Here is a 23,106-nt window from a genome sequence, read left to right as displayed (position 1 = left end):
TCAGCAACTAAAACAGTTTATTTGTTCTTCAGGGTTTTCTGTGTTTGCAGGAAAAAGGACGCCTATAGGCAAACACTGCATCACCAGGTTTCATCTACACAAAAGGGAAGCTTACAGAGGAAGGAAGGCACAGCAGCGCGGAGCTAACAATCAAAAAACAAAACCAGCCTTCTCAGTTGTTTTTTTTTTTCTGAGAGGATGGTGGTGATAGATGCAGTTACAGGACACTAAACATGTTTCTTGAAATACATCAAAAGACTCCTTTGCTGGGTTTTGCTTATTGTCGGCAGTAATAGCTGATTCCAGTGTGTTGCCAGAATAATATAAATCTTTGGCTATATTTTTGAGACACCTTTCAGCGTGGATATCTATACTACATTTACATTTAGGAACCTGGAATTTCTAATGGCCTGGCACCTCAGGCTGAGAACTGCCTGCTCCCATTTACTTCAGCTTTGGTGTTTGCATCAGAGAATTCTGGCCAGGCACGTTAGCAAATGTAATGTATTCAGTTTATGTCCTACATATAAGCTGAGATCAGCATCAACAACCAGTTCCAATCTGCAGTGTTAATTCAAACAAACAGCACTGCTGACAACATGATTGCTGTGGATAAGGACTCCATTTCACAAATTTATATATTAAAGAATCTTCAAATTTCACTTTAATACAGGTGTCCCTCTTCTGATGTCAGAATTTTATGGCAAGTGGTCTTGGTGATGAGCCAAGGTTTGGCACAATCTAACTATCTAATTTTGTGAAAATTTGTGGCGAGACAGGACCATTAATATTTTATTCTGCCGTAGAATTAAAACCTTTTTTTGCTCTCTGTCTGCTGTGCACATACGGAACAGAGCTATTACTATGGCTCAGTGGATTTTCCAGCCAGAGAGATTATTCTCATCTCTCAGCCTGGCATTTTACAGCAACAGTCAACTGTATTCCCTGAGAAGTTTGTGCATCAGATCCCTTAACTTGCCAATATTAATTTTGATTACATGTGTGTAGATTTATGTGGACAAACCCTCAGCTTACTGCACACATGAAACATTACATTTCTTCTCCAGGCATTCCAGTGACCCATACTAATGGACACATGCCTCATTTCCAGTCTGACTATCTGGACTCAGCTTCCTGCTATTTGATCTAAATACATTCCAGGAATATAATTTGTTGAATTGTTCATCATCTCAATGGTACAGAGTTTGGTACATGTAAAACTGATTAATATTTTACAATTTTTGTACAATATTTTACAAGTGTTTTACAAACACCTTTACCCTAATTCTGTTGATTATTTAGGTCCACCATTCTTATATTTTCTATAAAAATCAAGCAGATCCATTCACAGACATTTACCCAGTTTTGTTTTCTACACTGCTTCAGCTTTAGCTGAGATGATTTCCATACATGGCAGGTCCATTTGCACACAAAACAGCAAAGGACAGGGGTCTGACTGCTCAGCTGAAGTCAGAGGCACAAGGCTCAGGTACTTCCACCTCTTCTGCTGGGAGTGTTTTGTACATCTTTGTAGTTAACCTTGAAAACAGAACATACAAGAGAGTGCCACCACTATAGAAGTTTATGCCATCACATCATCACTGCTCTGTCAGCATTCCAATGGAAAATCACATTTTGCAACAGCTATTTTACCCTACTGACATTATAAACGGTGTCAAGGCCATCAGGGAAAGCATCAAGCAGACATGAAGTCTGCCACAAGATCTCAGCTCTTTGTGCTACTCATGTGCCTTTATCCCTGATGGCATCCCCCAGACCAGAGAGAATCATCTTTTTATGAGAAAATTCAGATAAATTGGTGCTAGAACAATGCAATGCTCTGGAACACTGAAACAGCTTGTGAATGTAAAAATCATTCACCAGTACAAAACCAGGGCGTTGCTGCATTGTCTGCAGGAGATAGAGACATTCAGCCCTCAGGGGATACAGCAAGGAAAAACGAATGCAGCAGAAAATCTTTCTAAACAAGAAGTTGGCCACATGCTAAGAGCCATATGCACTTTATTTCATAAAAGCTTCCCTGTATTTCTATTTCTTGTTATAATTCTCTTTAAATATGCTGCTCCTTCAGGTAAGAGTCACCTAAACATAGTCCTCTTCCTAAAAAAATAAAACTCACAAACCCTTGGAATGAGGAAAAATTCTCCAATTTTTTTATGATATATTTTACCCCTCTGGACACTAACCCTGTATATAGAATTCTTTACTTTTTTTTTTTTTGTGTCTGTTTCACAGACTGAAGAAAATTACTTAAATCAGTTTGCATTCAAAACACCACACTTGCACCTAAAAGAACAGGATATTACACCATTAAAAATACAATTCAGTATAATGGAAAAATTTTCTGACTGACAGCATAGCACCTTTTGGGTCATAAATTCTCATTTTTAAAGGACAAAAGGGACTATCACAATCACTGTCTGAATTCCTACATAACAGAGACAATAATTTTAGACAATAATTCCTACGTCAGCCTTCCTTCTGATCTGCAAGAAAAACTTCTACTTTACATGTCACACCCTGCAAGCAGAATACCCAGGAGATCTTCATCTTTATCCACAAAAATTATCAAACAGATTTACAAAAAACTGATAAGCAATAGGGCAGAATCAAATCCTAGTTCTAAACAAATTTGAACATAAATGATTCAGCACATGGAAATAATGATAGGATGGGAGTATCTTTTAGAGACATCCTCTTTCACAGGCTAAGCACAGGGTAGAATCAAACTATTTTATACTTCATAAAGTTCCTGTAATTGGATCTTGCAAAATGGCTAAATACTGTGATGGATCTGTTGCTTCATTAGCACACTCTGACATCCTGCAGCAGCACATCCATCAAGCTCCTCATTCCCTCTGGGGAAGGCTCCTGCGAGGGGCTGGCACCTGGGTCAGGCTCTGTAGGATCAGCAGACTTGTGGGTTTTGCTGTGCACTGGCTGCAGACCAGGGAGGCTGGGGCCAGGGTGCCAAATTTGCAGGGGATAACAGGTTGTTCCCCCTGCTAAGGGGACCAGTGATAGTTACAGGAGATTTCTGATGGTTTTGAATCACCATGAAGCTGCCGTGGGTGAGTACAAAGGGGTGAGACAAAGATTATACTTTGGCCAAGGGAGCTTCAGGCCCATTTGTAACTTGTAATGAGAATCTCTGGTGTTTGTCTGGGAGAGTCACAGCTTTATATTTCTACCCTTGCCTGCCTTTAAACAGTAAGTTAAAAAGTGTAAAAAATATTGTTAGGAGTAGCTCCGTTAGAAGATTTCCTAAGAGCACTGAAAAGCCTAGTTGAACATTTCTGTCCATGGCCTAATTTGTATCAAAAAGCCAAGATGAGATTTTCAAAGGTTGTGAGACACCCAGTCCTGTGTCAATCTTAACTTTCATCTTATATTGCTTCTGTATTTCTATGTGTTTTCTTTAAATTAGATCAACTTTAATTTGGAACAGTTTAATATCTGATATACCACAGAAGCATTAAAAAACTTCTTAAAAAAGAAGTTTGCATTACAAAACTGAAAGTAGGTTAAAACCTGAAAACGTGACCTCTGTCTTCAAGCCTGTCTTAGATCAAACCTGTAATCAAGGCCTAAAGGTTATAACATTTATGCCAAATAGCACCAAAACACAGGATGAGCAGGATACTTTCCTGAACTTGTAGACTGGAGGCATCATCTATGCCGGCATGTAGTTTTTGCCATACATTATTTCTTAACCTTGAACACTTCATTTTGCAAAATTAGTATTGCTTTGTGTTTTATCTTTTAAAAGAATTGCGATTATACTGGTAGTAATACTAACATGGTTCTCATGAATCTCATAGTTACATTAAGGACTACAAAACACAGATCACTCATATCAGATTACCTAAACAGTGGGAAATAAACATAAAAAGCTCACTTACCATGACAGTTCTGGAATTTCACCAGGGATGAACTTGTCTCTGTGGGCTCTCCCAGCTTCTAAAGCATCATGTACACCAGGGTGATGCCCAACATTGCTGCTCTCACATTTAAACAGAAAACCCCTCAGCTGAGCTCAAGCTCTTTACATCCCCATCCACTGGTGGTTTAAGCAGACATTTGATTTTTCTATTCCATGTTTGCCTGTAACTATTCTTAGCAGCTAATAACTGCCACCCTCGGGACCGTGATGTCAGCACACTCCGCACTTACAGAGCTCTCCCGAGTCAAACGCAGAGCTCAGCACGGTGAGCTGGCTCCTCAGGCAGGGCAAGGCACTGACACTGCCACAGCCCAGCTCAAACACACCAAACAGGAGGAAGTTCATCTCAGTTAAAGAAATCTCTTTTTCTCATAAGTAATTTGTAGTCAAGTTTTGAAAAATGGTATTTGATTTTTGAGGCTGCCGAGTACTTTTTGCAGTACTAATAAAAGCACAGTTTTATTGGCCATCCTCTTGTCAGTGTCACATGCAAAAGTTTTGTGCACTTTTGGAATTAACATCAGTCCACTACCCACATCACAAAGAAAGCTATTGAACAGGCAACAAGTGGCAGCTTTGTTAGTGATCTCAGCAAAGAGCTTACGGTGATCATGGACACTGAACCTTTCCCCTCACTTTCCTTCCAGTGTATTTAATGATTTCATCATCCTAGAAACCTCCATTTGCCTGGGTGCATGAAGCATTTCTAATTTCCCTTCAGAAGATGAAGCTCCATTCCCTTGCTGGTCCTATAGTTCTTCTTTACACCTCTCACAGTTCTGTAGAAATACTCTAGAGAAGTTAACACTCCTTGTAAGATGGTGCCAATGTTTCCTTCAAATTGTTAAAAACCTCTCACCTTCCAGGACTGCATTATGCTTTCTATCCCAATTATATTCTAATGTTTTATCACATTCATGCTTCCACTGATAAGTGCACTCAGGTTTGTTTCCTCCTCTGCTATTTCCAGTTCACGAAGGCCCAGGCTACAGGTGAGGTTATTATGGAACCCAGAGAATCTGGTTTGTACAGTATGAGACTTATTTATATGAAATCACCAACAAGCTGCTAAAAGGGTTAGCCTAATCCTTTTTGACATCAACTCAGTCTTCCTCAACATTGGCAATGCCTCCCAATGTGTCTTACCTAGGATTTTCACCACACTGGTAAATATATTAAATAGATCAGGTCCCAAGACTAACCCCAGAGAAACACCACTAGCAACATTTCTCCAGCCTTGCCACTTTCTTTGGAATAGAACTTCAGCCAGCTCACAGTTCTTGCGTTCACCACGTTCACTTCCAAATTCAAGAGCAACTTCCTGTGGGGTATCAGTTGCTGGATAAGTGGAGGAAGTTCACCCTGGATTATGTTTTCCCAGGTGCAAGAGTATACATTTGTCCTTGTTGAACTTCATAAGGGAGGAACAGTGGTTTCAGCTGTGGGGTGAGTGCCCAGCACTGTGTGAGAGAGCAGTCCCTGGCTGGGGCCCTATGAGCAGAGCCCTGCTCTGCCAAGTTCCCCCTTGATCCCTGTCCGCAGCATTCCTGGTCACTCGTGCTCCCAGCACAGCTGCAATGTCCCAAGGCTGCTCAAGAGAGCTCCCAGCACTCTCTGCTATTCCATGGATTTCCCTGGCTCCAGGATTCCCCCCTCACACCTCAACCCATGGCTCAGCCACAGGAGGTGCCCCTACCACAGCTGCCTCAACGACTAAGTATTTACACTGTCAACCGGATTTTAAATATTGCACACGCTTCCTGGTGACATTATCAGCTGAATTTGATCTCCTCTGTATAAAGGGCCACTTAATAGGCGGAGGAAGTTTCTTCTTACTGCTTTATTTAGGGATAGTGAATGCTGATGCAAGATCTGGTGATGAATGTCAGCCAATGTCAGCTTTCTTGAACCATGAAACATATTATTGTCATTGTTCCCCTGCTCCATTTGGTCCAAAAATAGCTTCCTATTACTATTATGTGACACCAGATCAGGCTTTTTTATGGACATATATACAGGAAAAAAGCATGTGCTTATATTTTTGATTCCTGGTTGCAGCACTAAGTAAAACATACAGTGAATATCAAGATCAAATCATAGCATCTGTCTGCCAGGATTTGTTGGTATAGAGCTGTCACCCACATGGCTCCTTGTCTGGTATTAAACAAGACAAGTGCAACAGAGAAACATGAGAAGTGTTAATAGTGCTGCAAGTCAGCTGAAAAGAGCTTCCAAAGCTAGGCCCTGGATGCAAAACTTTCAGCAATTAAATTGAAAACTGTATTTTTAACAGTAAATTTTAAAAAAATAAATTCTTCTTTGAGTTAAAAAAAAAACTGTTTTAATGAAAAGCCAAATTTTACATATCTTCCTTTCCAAGTAAATATGCTTTCTTATTAAATCAGATACGGCACAAAAACTATTGCTCTTGGTTTGGTTATGATTTTTCCAAGGGCATTTATGAAAGTTAACCCTGATTAGAGAAAGAACCTCCCATGTCTAGGTAGGAACACAGAGGAGAGTCTCTGACTTGGTTAAAAATGCAATGCCCTAAGAACAACTCTGTCCTTCAGACAAATGATTCAGCCTTCACACACGAGATCTCTGTGTCATGCAAGGAGCAGAAAGAGAAGCCTGAGGGGAAAAAGGAAGTTTTCCAAGGAAAGAATGTTATCACTTTGGGTACAGAGTTGCCTTTGCAGTGGTCCTGCATGGGCTGTGTTTAACACCAACCCAGGGGCTCAGGGCAGGCACTCAACCCAAGTTTTCCACAAAATCACTGAAGGGTGTCTGGCTCCTCTGGAGGTGCTTCAGAGCAGAAGCCATATTTGTGGACTCAGAATTACTTTCTGAATTGCCATCATCTATATGTAATCTTTCAGTAGTCCAGGAAAAATTGCCTTCATCATTTAGGCACCTGTGTTAGGCATGCAAGGTTAGGCAATAGGATTTGCCTTGCACATCTCTTTCCCTGTGCCTCTGCACCCCATTTCTGTTACTATCACCAGTTTGGCTGAACCTAAAGTAGCAGATTTTATCAGAGCAGTAACTAGTTCAACCACACTCTTCCTGCTCTGATATTTCAGGTTGTTTGCATGCCTAAACAGCATCTCAGCCTTTGATCCCCACTCGAGAGCATGCGCTCTTAAATTTGATTATTTTTAATTCCTCATCTGTGACCATCTCCTCCAAGATGAAAGAGCATGGAATGATTATCCCTACGTATGTTTGTGGACTGCTTTCATCCTGATTTGTGGAAATCCTTATACAGGAATAGCATGCTGCATTTTTATAGACACACAGTGACTGTTAGTCTCCTGCACTTCACCTGAATATCAATTTATTTACTTCTTGTAATTTGTCACACTTTGATAAAATCATTTCCCATTTCTGAGAAGACAGCCCACTGATTAATAAAAATTCCAGTTTATTGCTTGTCCTTCCTACTGTGGTTTGTAGGCACAGAACACATTGATATATATTCCTGTAACAAGTGACACAGAAGAGTGGCTTAAACTTTTTGAACAGAAAAATGATAATAAAATTCTTATAAAAGAATCATACATTATGCATATGATTTACCTTCATTATAAAACATATTGAGATTTGTGGATGAAAACTACTAAATATATCTAATTATTATTTAGGTTGGAAAAGACCTCTAAGATCATTAAGTCCAAACTTTAATTTATCACTGCCAAGTCCACCACTAACCCACGTCCCCAGGTGCCACATCTACACATCTTTTAAATACTGCCAGGGGTAATGACTCATGCACTGTGCTGGGCACCTGTGCCAGGACTTGACAATCCTTTCCACAGAGAAACTCTTCCTAAGATCCCGTTTAAACCTCCCCTGGTGCAACTTGAGGCATTTCCTCTTTTATTATCACCTATTACTTGGGAGAAGAGACCAACACCCACCTCGCTACAACCTCCTTTTATGTCACTGAGTACTTTAGTGCTGCTCTGTGACAAATCCGAGCTTTACTTGAAACTCACCTCATTATCGGTGTGTCACCGTATTTCTTCAAAGAAATTTGCTATTTAAGAGTCTGAATGCCTGAAAATAGAATTACTATTTGCTCTCACACCAGTTGTTTTCCTCTGTGCTACAAACTGAATGAAAACAAAGTGGATACAAATGGACAGTTTTATTGTCAAGCTGATTAGATTTTATAAAGCCATTCAGAAATTTATTTTGAGTATATCCTGTATTTCTGTGAGACCAGAAATGTTGCCCTCAATTCTGTAAGATTTCAGCTTTTTCTTGACAACCCCCCTGCTCCTTTTGGATGTTTTTTGGTCTTTTTTTAAACTTCTTTAACAGGCAAACTGAATCCTGCCTCTTGACAACATACCAACACACCTAAAACAAGAAAGTGTATGTGCTGAATGCTTCTTTTGCTATAAGCTTCTGATCAAGTCTTTGATGAGAAAAACACATTCTCTTTTGAAAGCTGAAACACGTCAGCAAATACTGCTGTAATTTATCTGCTTTATTATAAAGAAAAACCTCTTTAAGAGGGGGCTATGAATTCACATTCCCTATCCAAACTGTGTCACAGTCTGAATTTCCTGCTCTGATAACACCACTAAAATGCCTCCCAGAGACTAAATTCAGTCTTATTCAGGTTTGTGTGGCCAGCAGAGAACTAAGGAAACCCCACAGTAGGGTCTAATGGCTCTAACAGCTGCTGTGCTAACTTCCATATTCCCTTCACATAGAAGGTAGCCAGGGAAAGCGGCATTCCTCAAAAATAAATGTTTCCGAGAAAGATGAAAGAACCCCTATCCAAAGCAGGCAATTCAGAAATAGTCCAGCCTCTAAATGCTATTTCCTTTTAGCCTCCATTGAACATTAATGATTATAACTCTACATTTCTAACTTGTTTTATGATGTTCTTTCTACATTACATCACACTACCTGGTGTATAAAAACAATGGAATGAAAGCCTCTAATTTTAGCTGTCATAAGTTAAAGAATAAATGGCAGCAGAAGCTTTCACATATAATTGCAGGATTTTAGGTGACTACAGAAAAAGTTCTCTTTTCTAGGAATGCATAAATGCTCAACCCTTCAAGCAAAATTTCAGGAGCCGTACGAAGTTGTGTGTGCTCAGGAGTTAATGGTGAAGGTGTCACTATGCTCAGAAATAGAGCCAACTTTCCCATGTCACATTCAGCTTATTAATAACCCCATTAATTCTGTCGCAACGGCACATGTCTCTCCACTCCTTGTTATTGTTATGCAACTGGAAGAGATTTCAGAATCTCTTCTGGCTGAGCTTGAACAGGTAAACTATAAAATCCAGCTTGAATTGAGCTTTATGCTGAAATGCTACTGCAATTCACCCAATGAATGCTGAGTGACATAGACTATGCAATTATGCAAGAAGAGCGTTTGCAACAAGCCATCTTGGAAGTACTTCCATTTGTGAGAGGATTTGTTCATATTCTGAATCTGAATACATTAAAAAGCCTGTAATCACTTAATAGAGTCAAATCTGCAATTCTTAATTCTGAATATCTTCTATAACGAAATGAGCTTCTCAATTCTTGTGATTAACTTGCAAACAAAGCCAAATACAAGAAGCTGGCTCAGAAAAATCAATGCAGGAAATCACGGCCAGATTTCTCATAAATATTTCTGCCTTAGAAATCACTGGAATTTACACTTTCTTTATCACACATTGTATAGGACTATATGCAATTACAGCACATCCTACACAAAATAATACAGATCTGGATAAGATCTTGCATAGATGGAGATGAAAACTCTATGCAACCTCCTGGCAAATTGCCAAAGTGGCCCTTATGCTGAGAAAACAGTGCATTGATCTCATCTGGTCTCTGTGTTTACACGTGTATGACAATATTGCCACAAAGCTGCTTTGTTTAGATGTGCATTTTCATGACCTTGAAGCTCAGGATAATGTATTTCTTATTCTATTCAGCATCATCACACAAGGGTATCTACAGTCATAAAAAATCTCCAGTCGGAGAAGTGGGAAAAAAAAAAGGGATTTGGACTGCTCAGTTTCTAAATTAAGCTACATCTGAAGTTAAAAATAGCCCTTCTGACTGAAGATGCTATGCTGCCTGAATTTAAATAGCCTGCTTCTTTCCCTGACAGATAACATTTATTGTGTTCTCTGCTGCAAAAAAAAAAAAAATGCCTTCTATAAGGAGGCTACCCTGATTTTTATGTCCGATTTCACTTCACCTACCACGACAGAATTAAAGAAAGTCAGTGTTCTACATCGGAATTGTATCAATTTTGCCACAGATACATTTCTCAAATTTTGATAAAACAGACCTAAAACTATGCATGTTATATTTGTGTGACTTTTCCTAGCTCTTCCTGCAGATTTTTCTGGGAAGATCTGTAGTTAGAATATTGTCTGAAATGCAATCAGATTTCTGCCACACATCCTAAAACTGGTTATGCCATATTTTGTTTTCATTTACTTACACAAACACACACACACATATATATATATATATAAATAGATAGATAGATAGATGTTTTATTGCTGTTTCTGGAGAAAAAGAAGTCTGAAATGCAATTGCACACAGAATATGTGAAATGGTTTACTCACCACTTTTCCCCAAAGCACTGAATGGAAAAGGAGGAGAAGCTGAATCCCTTTTCTCACAGAGCCAGCATTAGGATTTCTATATTATCCATATTCCCTACTGTAGTCAGAGGCTGAGAGGTCATAATTTATCTGCACAGGGCCTGATCATGCTACTCACATAGTAACTCCAACACTGGTTTATAGCACATGTAGATTAGAAAGGTAAAAATTCTTTCAAGCCACTCTGACCCTTCTCATCAGTTTGAGTCAGTTCTTTTTGTCAGAATTTCTGGTGCTCCAACCTGCATAGTTTTAAATTCCAGTCCCTGTATTCATGCTTACCCATGGGAAATTGCTAATTTACCTCAATATTCATTCTAAATTTACTGTGCCTTAATTTCATCATTTTATGAGATTAAAATTAATCAGATTCACTTTTACCTTTTAGGCAAGAAAATAAGAAAGATGCACTTCTAATGTTCAAAGAGAAACTTGAAGCTTGCTGTATAGACACAATTCTGCTTTCCCCCTCTTTGTTAAATTGCAGATTTATATGAGCATTCCCAAAGGAATAGCACAGAGAGACTCAGGAATAAGTAAATTAAAGATGAGATAGATATAAATACTCCTCTTACCCCCCAGGAAGACTTTCACATTAGTCACTTTGTGAACTAAAAGCCTGAAAGGTCCCCAAAAGCTATATAAGCATCAACAATATTTGGAATTATGTAAGCCAGAGGCAATGATGTAAATTCTGCAGTCCCTAATTGAACAAAACAATCATTGAAGTCAATAGGTATTGCAGTCAATTATGCTGTAAATATTTCAGGTTCTGAGCTTTTTACATAATGTTACTAGATGGCATCTACAAGTACTTTCATCTGTCCAGGGCAGTGTTTGTTCAGAAGCTTCTGTGAGAGCAGACAAGGCTGGAGCAGGCACACAAAGGTCAGGTGTGAAGTGTCAGTCACCAACTCCCTCATTCTGGCAGGGTGCCTGTTCACTTACCCAGCTGAAAATATGAGACTGCTTTCACATGAAGGCCTCAAGCAGCAAGGGCAATTGTATGGATGGGGGCTGGATTTGGCTCAAATTTTAGGTAAAAGGGTAAACAAAATTAAATCCTCATGAAATTTGATGTGCGTGTCCAGAGCCCATTGGAGTAATGTAATTTCTCTGAAGAAGTGAACCTGAGCTGTAGTCAGAGCTGTTAATTCCTTGTCAGTGAATGGGTGGGTGTGTGGTGGAGCCCTGTCATGTACAGAACAATTTATGTTGTCCTTTTCTGTTACACCCTAACTCTGCTTTATCCCCAGCTGTGAGAAATAAGAGCCACACGTGCTGCCCCTGAGGAATGGCAGAGGAAGGAGGGTTTGTGTGCAGCCTTGGCACTGAGGATGGTTTAGGATCACTCCTGCTGCTGGAAGACAGGCCCGTGGCTGCCAGGAACCATTCGCATTGCGCTGTGTCAGAAGCTTCACAAAAGCACACAATAATGCATGTAATGAGTCTCCAGAATCACATTTGTGAGGCCTGGAGAATGTTTCTCTTTTCCAATGTGAATTACTGAGTCATCCTGTTCATGTGAGACAGACTGAATTCTCTTCCCAAACAGCTCCTTTGAATCACTATTACCACCAGATAACAGATGTTGCTCTCCAGGAAAGTTTTTCATACAAGCTCTTATAATCATGGGGATTATTTCAACTTGACCTTGTAACTACAAGAGAAAAACAGGATGAACTGGGAGTTCTCAGAGGGCTGTGTGCTGCAGTACTTTGCATATCTAAGTAACTAGGCCTTGAACAACATGGCTACTCAAAACACTACACAAAGAATAACAGGAATATCATTGGTTTATAAGGTAAATGCTACCAATCCCCAGGGGAAGAAACAAGCCCTGAAGTGTTTAATGGACTTGTCTGGCATCACACAGCAACTACGTAACAATTCAGCAATAAGTGATGCAATGTTCAAAAGCATCTCTCTTTGAAACTTAGAGCCTATGGTTGTGCAATGAAACTCAAGTAAAATACTTTGAAAATAGGGCTAAAATTATAAATGGAAAGCTTTTAGTAAAGCACTCTAAAATGCCCATCTTCTATCAACCACTTCTGTTTTAAACCACAAGACCTTTTCTCTCTAATTACTTGCTCAAAGCGAGTTTTACCACACACTTTAAAAGAGACACTGGAAATGCTGTAACACTTTCCAAATTTCAGCCTTTCCTAACTATGCATATTGCTGGTCAAGCAGCAGTAACTTTCCTTCTGTGTGCCTCTGTTGTGTTCCTGAATTGCAGTTTTGGATGATAAAGCACGCTTTCACCATCTTTTTTCAAAAATGCCTGTAACTGACAGTTTAAAACCAGACATTTATGTTGCAACTATCCTGTGCCTTCTGGGGCCACTTTAACTAAGTTCATGCAATTAAATTATTCTCTAATTCTCTGAATACACACGTATCATGATTTCACACCAGAGTTTTGGAGTTACATCACCAGATCCCAGAAGTAACAGAGCTATGCTTACTCATAGCAGTGGACAGTCAGGCCCAGGTAATGAAATAACAACCTGGATTCCAAACAGTGATAACAAAATACAAAACTATAAGGCTTTGGTTTAATAAAAATGAATTAGTAAATTTTTCATCTGATGGTCTCATTAATCACTACAGTCACAAATTAAAACTCACAGTATTCTTGTGAGATATAGATCCAGAGAGATACTGTTCATTAAAAAAACCTACAAACCATCCAACCAACCGAAAAAGTAATCTATGCCAGATCATGGATATATGATACCAGATAAAATAATCCATCAGGTCACGAGAACTGACCCCCAACAGCAAAGGCCACAGTTCAGGCTGAGCTGTCCAGTGCAGAGATAACACTAATCCTGTTATCAATAGTGATTTGCTTTGTCATACACTATGTTTAGAAACTATTGTTCACTCAATGATTATTCACCTTCATTTATTTTTCGCCTTTTGTTTCTCAAGGGATGAGGAGTTTGGGCTCCTGAATGTTTTTAGACATTCAAGTTTCTTGAACTTATCCAGCCTGTCTCAGTCTGTCCTGGAGAGACTTTCCCTTTTGGCTTCTCTTCTGCCGTCCTGACATGTCCTCCCTTTCATGATCATCTCCTTGCTTTTCAACCTGAGTCATACTTTCCTATCCTGGTCTGAAGCCTGACTTCTTGTCAGTGCATCAGTTTATGCTGTTAATTATTCCTCTCCTCAGGGACACACATACCCTGCCCTAATTACTGGCAGTTATACTGTGAACAATTCACAGCACAGGCTCATTCCCTTTTCCTCCTTGCATCTTCCCTCTCTCTGTCCCACTGTCTGGAAGTAAATGCTATTCTCTGCAGCATACAGCTATGGAGCATTTTCAGGTTGAAAAGAGAGATGGTGAAGCAGACAGGGAAAAGGTGGACAGAAAGATAAAGACTGAGGCTTGTTACCCACCATCTTCTCCAGGAAGCTTTACCTCTGAATGTCTCATTTGAAAACCTGCTTTCCTAATTACCTGCCTTATCTAAATGCCATAATGTTATTTCTGTCAAAAGACACCACCTAGAATACTACAAAACTATCATTTTGAGGTTCTGCTTCCCAGATTACTGTAACTAGTGGAATCACATGGAATGCTGATAAACATTAGATAACAAATCTTTGAGCTTACTGATATTTTCCCTCTACAGTGTAAGCATTTAATATTTTTCCTATCCTAAACTGTTTAAAAGTGATACCAAACACATAGGTGTCAAAAAGCAGTAACAATTTTTAGAAGGGGGAAACCTTCTGAACAAACATATTTTCTCAACAGCCTGATGACAAGATCATTTTCATCTCAGACTTCTAAAATTGTCACTCTGAATTCTCTTCTCTCTCACATACACACAACCAGACTCACTGCTGTGCTCCAGTTGTTTTGATAATGCAAAGCTATCATAAACACATCTGAACACATAGCAACATCTAAAATTTAGCAACCAGAATTTACCATGCTAAATTAAGTGCCCCAATGTATTTTCCTACTGGGGAAAAGTGTGAGCCAAAATTACACTCTGTATATATTTGCAGTAAGCAGAAAATATAATAAAATATATGCTTTATTCTGGCTTATATATACTGTGCCTATCAGGACAGGTGAGATTGCCAGGATGTGAAGCACATGTGTTGGTGTACACATATTAAGCAGCAAACAGTAATTCTGATGAGACAGTTACTAATTTGAACTTTGATATATTGGCAATTCTACAGAAAAGCAATACAACCACCTCATCAATTGTCCCTCTCTTGCAAGAAGCCATCACACAAACAAGGAACTGTGCCAGAGTAATTCTAAAGGGGGGTCATTTAAAATAACAACAACAAAACCCAAATGAAACCATCCCAAACCAACCACTGCAGTCACAGCCGTGATAATCCACATTACATGTAAATACTTCATAGAAACTTCTGAGGGCATTGGGAACATCTGAATAGATTTTTTTGCCTCCTTTTTCATGTATTATTTAGGTGACCTCTCATGCAAAAGAGCAAAATCTGGGCCCCATTCTGTGAGGCAATGACCACCACCAGCTTACACTATTGATCCCAGTGCCAGAAAAACAGTTTGCAGCCTGAAGGCTCTATTTTCTCTCTTCCATAGGTGAGTAAAAAGTCATAAGTGAGCCTGCAAGTGGCTATTCAACAGACAACATTTAAAAACAACAGGAGTTCAACATGTTCAGCATCCTATGAGACAGGAGTCCTTTCTGGATTTTCAGTTCCCAGCTCACATGGCCTAAAATATACAACACGATTTCACAATATTCAGAATTTCCCATTTGCCTGAGAGGCACCCATACTTCATGCTCTGAAATCTGCATTCCAACACTCAATGGGTTTCTTATTTTTAATTGATTCTTCCGAAAATATTTTGATGATGAGTGGATGTATATGGTGATTGCAGTGCTGAGAGAGGCTGTGGGGCTAATAATTACAAAGAGAATAAAATCCTGCTCTCCTGTATATGCAGCACTACTAAGATTTCATTGTTCACATTAGCCAAAAACCTCTCTAATTTCAAGGTCAACTACATGTATAACAACAACACCTACAACAATAACAACAAAATAAAATAATGATGCTCAATGCTTTGAATAAATACAGACAGGATGATTAATAAAATAGAAAAATCCTCACTTACCTCAACAGTTGTAAGCTGTTATTTCATACTCTGTAAACTTTCCCTCCCTGCTAACTAAACAAAAGTTCTGCAATCTCAATGCTAGAATAGCTCTCAAATACATACTGCAGAATACCAAAAAAGAGAAAGCCTATGTTGTCCTTACTAGCAGGCATCTCTCCAGGGATGATTGGTCATTACCCTGGCAACCCTCACAAATGGCAAATGACGTAAAGAGAGTGGGAAAAAAAGCCACTGAGAGCAGAAAGCACTATATGCATTATAGATAGTTCTGGGAATCCATGCTCACATATGCATTAAATGGCTTCAGAGGAGCACAGGGACCTTCCATTTTGCAGAGCTGCCTGCCGAGATGAATAAGAAACTTTTTAATTTTTTTCTTAATCAAAACATTGGGAGCATCTCTAAGTATTTAATTGAAGCAAATTGGGGGTTGATTATTTTAATAATTCAGATGCTGGGTTTCTTATCCCTTCCCCCCCCAGTTCTGCTAAAATTTCCCATTAAAATAGCTCACAGTCATATTCAGACAAGGGTGGATATATTTTTCATTATTCTTTTTCACCTTATTTGTTGCTACATAAAGTTACCTATCATTATATTTATTCCCTTTATGTCTCATATCCTCATTTTTCCCTAACAATTCATTTGTACAAATTTTAAATCTCATGTTTATGTCATTAAAAACATTAGTAGTTGCATTTAGTGTTACTGATAATTATGCCTAAAGAAGATGTAGCTCTAGAGAAAACACAAGGGGACAAAATAAAAAGCATTTTGCTATTTTTGCACAGAATGATCACAGAGAATTTGATCATACTATGATTAGTCTGTCACAGAGCAAGATGAATTTGGGTGTGGTTACTTCTTCCACAATTAGATTTTAAAAAGCACAAGTAAGATAAAAAGGAAATCTGCTTTGAGATTGTTTAGCATCTGCACCACTCTACAATTCAGTAAAACTGAAGGAATTCTGGGTACAAAACCCAAGAAAAGCATTTTCCAACCCTGCTTGCATGCGTTACCAATTACAATCCAAGATCAGGCATCCTTCTCCTTGCTCTTCTTTAGACCTCAGGATTTCTGGATTCCTAAATGCGCAATAAACAACTTTTCAAGAGCATACTGAAGAGCATTAGCACTCAGATCATTTAATAACCTAAAGGAAAGGGCACAATTCTCTGAAATAAGAACTGAAGAAGTAAGTGGGGTGAGGTGGCTGCTCTAACCACTTGGCTATTATGTAAAAGTTGGATGGAAATGGCTCTACCATGACAACTGAGTTTCCTGTTGAACTGATGAAAACACGTTAGATGTATTTGAACTCTGCCCCACTTCAAACCTGAATTGAAATTGAAGTAACCAGCAGCTTCCACAAGGATATTTCTGCCCCTGGCTGCCTAAATTCAATTAGTTTCAGCTTTATGGAGTAAAAGTTAGCACTCACTGAAATTCAGATTTTTATTATTTTCTGAAGCTACTATTCCACTGCAATCAGGAGGAAGGTGTTACACTTGCATCATGACAATTTTCCAAAAAGCCTGAATGAGCCATTGGAAATGACTGAGTTTTATCACCAAAGAAGTAATGAACAGAAAGGGTATTCCATAATGCTCCATTAGGTGTACTTTATTTACTTGCTGAAGACAACTCATTTTTAATTATTTAAATTCTGGCAACATCATACGAGCAAATGTTCTGCTGGGTTGTAATTGACAAATATCTTGGTCTGAGCAAAGCAAAATTTCAATATAACATTACCTCTGATATTACATCCTTTTTCTGACAGGAGGACAAGGATTACTTTGCATTTAGAAACCACAGAAAGCAAAGTTTAGCCATTTGTGTATGGTCAATGAAAGCTCTATGTTCTCACAAATCTTATCCCTGATGGTCCAAATCTAAGCTTCCTTTTTTTTTTTTTTACAATTACTCTTTGCAGAAATTTAGATCCAACTACAAACTTTCCACCAATTTTCCAGTCATTACCAAAACTAAACAAAAACCCCACCATTGGTGTTCTCAAAGTTGATTTTGTAAGAACAAATGTGGTCTGTCATGGAAATATTTTGTATGAAATGTTAGTAGATATAAGACCAAAAGTACTGAAATATACAAGAACTTCATGTGCTTTTGCAACACAGATTGCACAGAGATTTCTGTGTTTTGTGGTCTTAACAAAACCTTCATATTTTCAGATTATATCCAGGCCTGTCAACTTGCCTTTGAGCATGTAAGAGTGACTCCTGTGAATGTTCTGGGCAGCACAGTAGGGACAAATCCAGTCAACGGGATTTGGGAGATGGGGAAGACACTGGTGCAAAGCTGCAGTCAGGAAACAAAGTTTTAATGAAGTCTTAGGAAGAGACACAAAGGAAAACAGGGTTGCCAGTCCTTAAGGGACCTTTTCTATACACTGGTATAATTTGCCAACACATTAGCAAATTAAATTAAAAATTCATCAGTATGTTAAAAAAGACTGGAGACAGGAATCAGTCAATAAGTGAATTATTACTGATTTTAAGTGATTCATCACAGAAAAGGATCAGCTCACTCTACTGAGTGGGAATTAAAAGTTTTCAGCGTTTTTCTGGTTCAGCCATTTAAATGTTTGTGAAACGCATCCTGTTGCAAAATTACTTAACTATGCTTGCAGTGACCTGGTATAAAGGAAATAACACCTTCTCCACAATTTCTAAATTCTGTCTTTTCTCTTAGGTGTCTCTGCTCCAATCTGGTTTTTAGCTGGGAAAAAAATGAGCTCAGGTTTTAGCAGGCCTGATGTCCTTTATGCCACAGAGTTACAGAAAAAATCCCAGACCTATCAGAACATATTATCTCTCCAAAAGCCCTTACACTGTCATGTCATGTAAACATCAAAGGGGAGAATGATGATTTTTGTTTCCCAGGCTATGGATATGATTCTGAACAATACCCTGTCGAGTAAGGACAATATATTCTTTTTCCTTCTCTGTCCTTCTGGAGGAAGGACAGAAGTGTGCCTTGCCAGATGATGCCAAACCCATTATTAGTGTCCTTGCACTTCTTCATTAGCAATATTGCAGCAAGACCAGCTGATGTCAAGGGTGTTCATGCTGAAAGATAACATTCCTCAGGAGGAGAAATTACAGCCTTTTAGCATTCTCTGGCTTTCCCACAATTCAGCTTTATCTGGGAATATTATTACAGTGAAATTCAGTGAGATAAACTAAGGAATAGAAAGTACTGACTTTCAGAAAATGCAAACATCTGAACAGGAACACACTGCTGTAAAACAGTATCCTTTACTACCCCATTTTAATCAAATCCATAGACACAGCCTGCATTTTAACATGGATGCATCCAAACACAGGAATTGGTTGTCTAACTGTATTTTTCCCAGTTCCTGCATTTGTCATCCAGCAGCTTAGCGACCCAGACCCGCCTCTGCTGAGCCTATAAACTCTGTGCTAAAGTACTCCAGTGGGTGACAATCACTGTAATGGGGAAGGCAGGGGCAGGAACACTGGAGCAGTTCTGACCAGAGGGGACAACAACAGCAAGTCATTCCAACATACAACAGGGGGCAAGGTCACGCGTGCAGGTGACACCTGCAGAGTCTTGGCTGACTCACTCTCAGGGCTGCTGGTTCAGATTGACCATCAGCTACTCAGCCAACCAAACCACAGTCCTGAAAGGTGCTGCAGTCTTGGGATTATCACAACTTGGACTACAACTCGTAGTAAGCAGCAGAGCTGAGGTGCCCAGGGCTGGGTCTCCCTGTGCTGGCACTGGTGAGCCTGAAAGCACTCGTACACACCGACAGAAACTGTGTCTGCACCTTTGATTACAGCAGATCTAAACAAGCCATTGAAAATAAGCAGCTTCTGGAAAATACAGCTTAAAAGGCCTGGCTTCCTCCAGTTGTGTTTCATGTTTAGATTCTTTTGTGCGTCTCAAAAAAGCAAAAATTTCTGATCAAAGCTTTTACTAGGATAAAGATACTCATGAAGTCTGTGTTCTACATGGATGATCTGTTGCCAGCTAATATAATGCAGCTTATGCTACAACCTTATCATCTGTGGAAGCAATCAAAAATGTAGCACGAGCCCAGTTTCCTAAAAACACTAGTTTAAAAATACTAGAGACTTGCTTACATCAGTTCTCCCTACTGTAAGCATCCCAGAGGGCTAGACAGTTTTCTATCTCTATTTTTCTTTATTGGTCAAAGAAAGCAAGCCATTAATACAAAATACCAAGCTTTTCATGGAGTGGTGCTCTTATATGCTGTTTATGGCCAGTGAGAAAGAACATCCACGACCACTCTCCCAGCCAGGATTCTCTATGCCACACCTAATTCTCATACATAGGAGTAAATAATGAAGGCTACCCACACATGCAAGCTGACATACCAGGACTCAAGAAAAATCCATAATCAGCAGATCTCATCAGGTTCTCCACTGTACCACATCTTTTTCTGATATCACTTGGAAACACTCATTCCTCTCCATTTCACTTGAAAGAAGATGTCTTGGGCCTGATGGACACAATTTTGCTGTACTGAAATAAAAGACACTGTGTCAGCATGGTGAGACAGAAGAATCAGTCTCCAAGATAATCACATAAGCAGAAGAAAAAGGGAATACAAATATGCATGTGATATAAAAGTCAGAATTCTTACATTAGTTATAAACAATGTCATGAACGTGTGTGTTATAGCAATTTCAAATAATCATCAAACATCAAAAAATGCAAAGATCTTATATATACTATCCCGATACTTTTTAAAATGGAGCATAATAATACAGATGTGTGCTGATGCTGTAATTCAGCAGCTGACACTTTTGAACAGCTGTAGCATGACTGCCCTACAGTACAGATCTTTTGTGAATAAATATTCAAATAAAGCACTGCAATCTGAAGCTTGCTGTATAAATTGATAATTCTTAATGGAAACAAGCCCTTTTCTCATCAGACTTCTTGCTGCAATGCAATTGCATTGCTATACATGCTCATTTTGGATGACAGAGTACCTACTTGTCACAGTAATGACCTGAATGAATTCGAGAAAGAAGTGACAGGGCGACAACAATCACTTTGCAAACATGCCCATCCAGCAAATACACTGTTGTTTTTCCTCACTACTATTAAATAATTTAGTTTACAACTATATATATATTTGGTGATACAGTAATACATAAATATAAAACCCCCAAACCAATACTTTGGTTTTTGAAGGCCAGCAGAAATAATGGTGCTCTCACTTGTCTTCCAAACCCTGCAGCACTGTGTGGACTGCCAGTGTCTCTGCCCCTGCTTTGCCTGTGCCCCCTCCTGGTGGCAGAGCATAGTCACACAGGACAGATGTGGTTACACCAAAACCTCCCCTGCACAACAAACATTTCCTGATGCCAAGTGCAAACAGCTTTCTAAAGAAAATCAGAGCAAGATTCCAAGCCTGATGGTGTTCCAAACAGGCGACACAAAACGTGTCACTAGGTCTGTACGGTCAGTGGTGGGCACACCCTCACAGCTGTGCTCCCCACGTGGCCTCATTTCACCCACACAGCCTGCTGGAACAGAGCTCTTCTCTCTCCGAAGAGGAGGCTCCCTTTTGGATTCCTCACCTCTGCACAGAGCCATGGCTCTGAGCTGCACGGCACCACAGTTTGAAAATGCTGCTGAGGCAAGCCAGCACCTCCTGGACAGCTGGGAACAGGGATTTGAACCTTGCCATGCTGCATCTGGCCAGGAAGTAGTTCAGTGCTCCACGCTACCTGCTTAGCTCTTATAACCAAATTCCCAATGTCACAATGGGAAGCGCAGGGGATCATTGCCCTCATTAATGGCAGGGCTCAGCTGACACAGATCTCCTGTTTGTCAGGCTAAGCTGGTTCCCAGCTGTAAGGAGCTTTGTTTCTGCAGATGAGAGGTACTGAGCCAGGTCAGAGCTGGCCCAGCTGCCAAGCAAATAAGTCCCACAAGAATCCAAAGTGACTGCAGACCAAGCACTAAGCCTGAAACAGTGAGTTCTGCCAGATCTGAGCCAAGTGAGACATATGTGCACAAGAGATTCATTTGAAAAGGGCAATACTGGCACACTTCAGTTCTAGCTAGGGCCAGCTCAGCCCAGAAGACTAATTACCTCAGAATCAGTTCCAGGCAAGTATTGCTGTACATTGCTGATCAAATCTGACTCTGTGACTCCTTACTCTGCCTGATCTAAACAATGAAAGGGTCTGGAGGCCTCTAATTTGGTTTCCCAGGAACCACTTACCGTACAGAACTATAAAGCAGTTCTGTTATTACGTGGTTCTCCCCGCTATTCTCCAGCATATCCGAGTCACTATTACTCCAACTCATCAGATGGAATCTCAGCATGCTTTCTGAAATCTAGTCAGGCCATTCATTGGTGAGGGAAAGTTGACTGTGTATTAATGGTAAGCACCATCACCTCTTCCTTCAATCATGTTCTACAATAAGAGTGAGTCATGGGTCATTTGCAGAACTAGTTAAACACAACAGCTTCAAAAGAAGATTCTGGAATATATAGCCTCAGGACTGCCTTGCTGGAGTCCCAGAGGGATTTCAGACACATCTCCTTTCCTCAGAATTTTCAATTACTAAGACTGAGCAGCCTCTACAGTGGTTATCCAGGTTTAAGGTGTGTCTGTCTTTAGAACATTTTAAATGAAACAGAATTCAGTGCTTGGACTTCAGTCTGCAGTAAGAACCTAAAGGTCTTCATGCCAATGTTGAGGCTCCTTAGTGAGGCTCAGCATTTAATTTCTGTTCTTGCTCATTTTTTGCAGAAGGTGAATGATAGCACATTTATACTCAACATCCCTGTGAGGAAGGGAAGTATTTAAATTGACAAAACACCCAAGTACTTTAGCATTGTGGAAAGCTGAGAGGTCATGCAAAGTTCTTGAGTGAATAAGTATTAATGATTATTTTGCTTCTTTATCTACAGATGCTTTCCTAGTTCACATAAACATTTAAGACCTCATCTGAAAACAGGAAAAATTAAACCTTTAGCATGCATTTTGCAATCAAGAAACAAGGAGGAACCCAGACATGATGAATAAGCCATTGTGACAGCCAGTCTGCTGGCACTGCAGTCTGGGAGACTGGCTGGCAGTTGTATGGCACAGCTCAAAAGCAACAGGCCATCAGCCACCCCACGGGGAAGCGCAGCTTGTTGAGAAACAAAAAATCATTCTGTTCAGTTTTGGCTTGACATGTACATTACTTTCTACATTGCTTTATGTTACCAAAAAGGTGAATGCAATTGCTTGAAAGAATGAAGTCTTAAAAATCTCAAAGCAGTAATTAGGAAACTTCTGTTTCTTCAGATTATCACTGATGGAATTAATCTTTGCT

At 39.5% G+C, this 23,106-nt stretch overlaps 1 long non-coding RNA gene across 1 annotated transcript; it reads right to left on the bottom strand.

Moving 5' to 3' along the window:
• LOC148183620 (uncharacterized) lies at nt 1-21,517 on the bottom strand. The gene is made up of 3 exons (XR_015773473.1): nt 21,351-21,517; nt 20,136-20,283; nt 1-1,539 (listed from the first exon to the last, which is right to left on the bottom strand). It is a non-coding gene; the product is annotated as an uncharacterized LOC148183620 (long non-coding RNA).
• Between the last annotated feature and the right edge of the window lie 1,589 nt (nt 21,518-23,106).

This window comes from Pseudopodoces humilis, chromosome 11 (genome assembly GCF_049639895.1).
Source record: "Pseudopodoces humilis isolate 2021_Gansu_Grassland_sample_001 chromosome 11, ASM4963989v1, whole genome shotgun sequence".
Lineage (NCBI taxonomy): Eukaryota > Metazoa > Chordata > Aves > Passeriformes > Paridae > Pseudopodoces > Pseudopodoces humilis.
The sequence above is the reverse complement of the archived record's forward strand: the minus strand, read 5'-3'. Positions and strand labels throughout refer to the sequence as shown.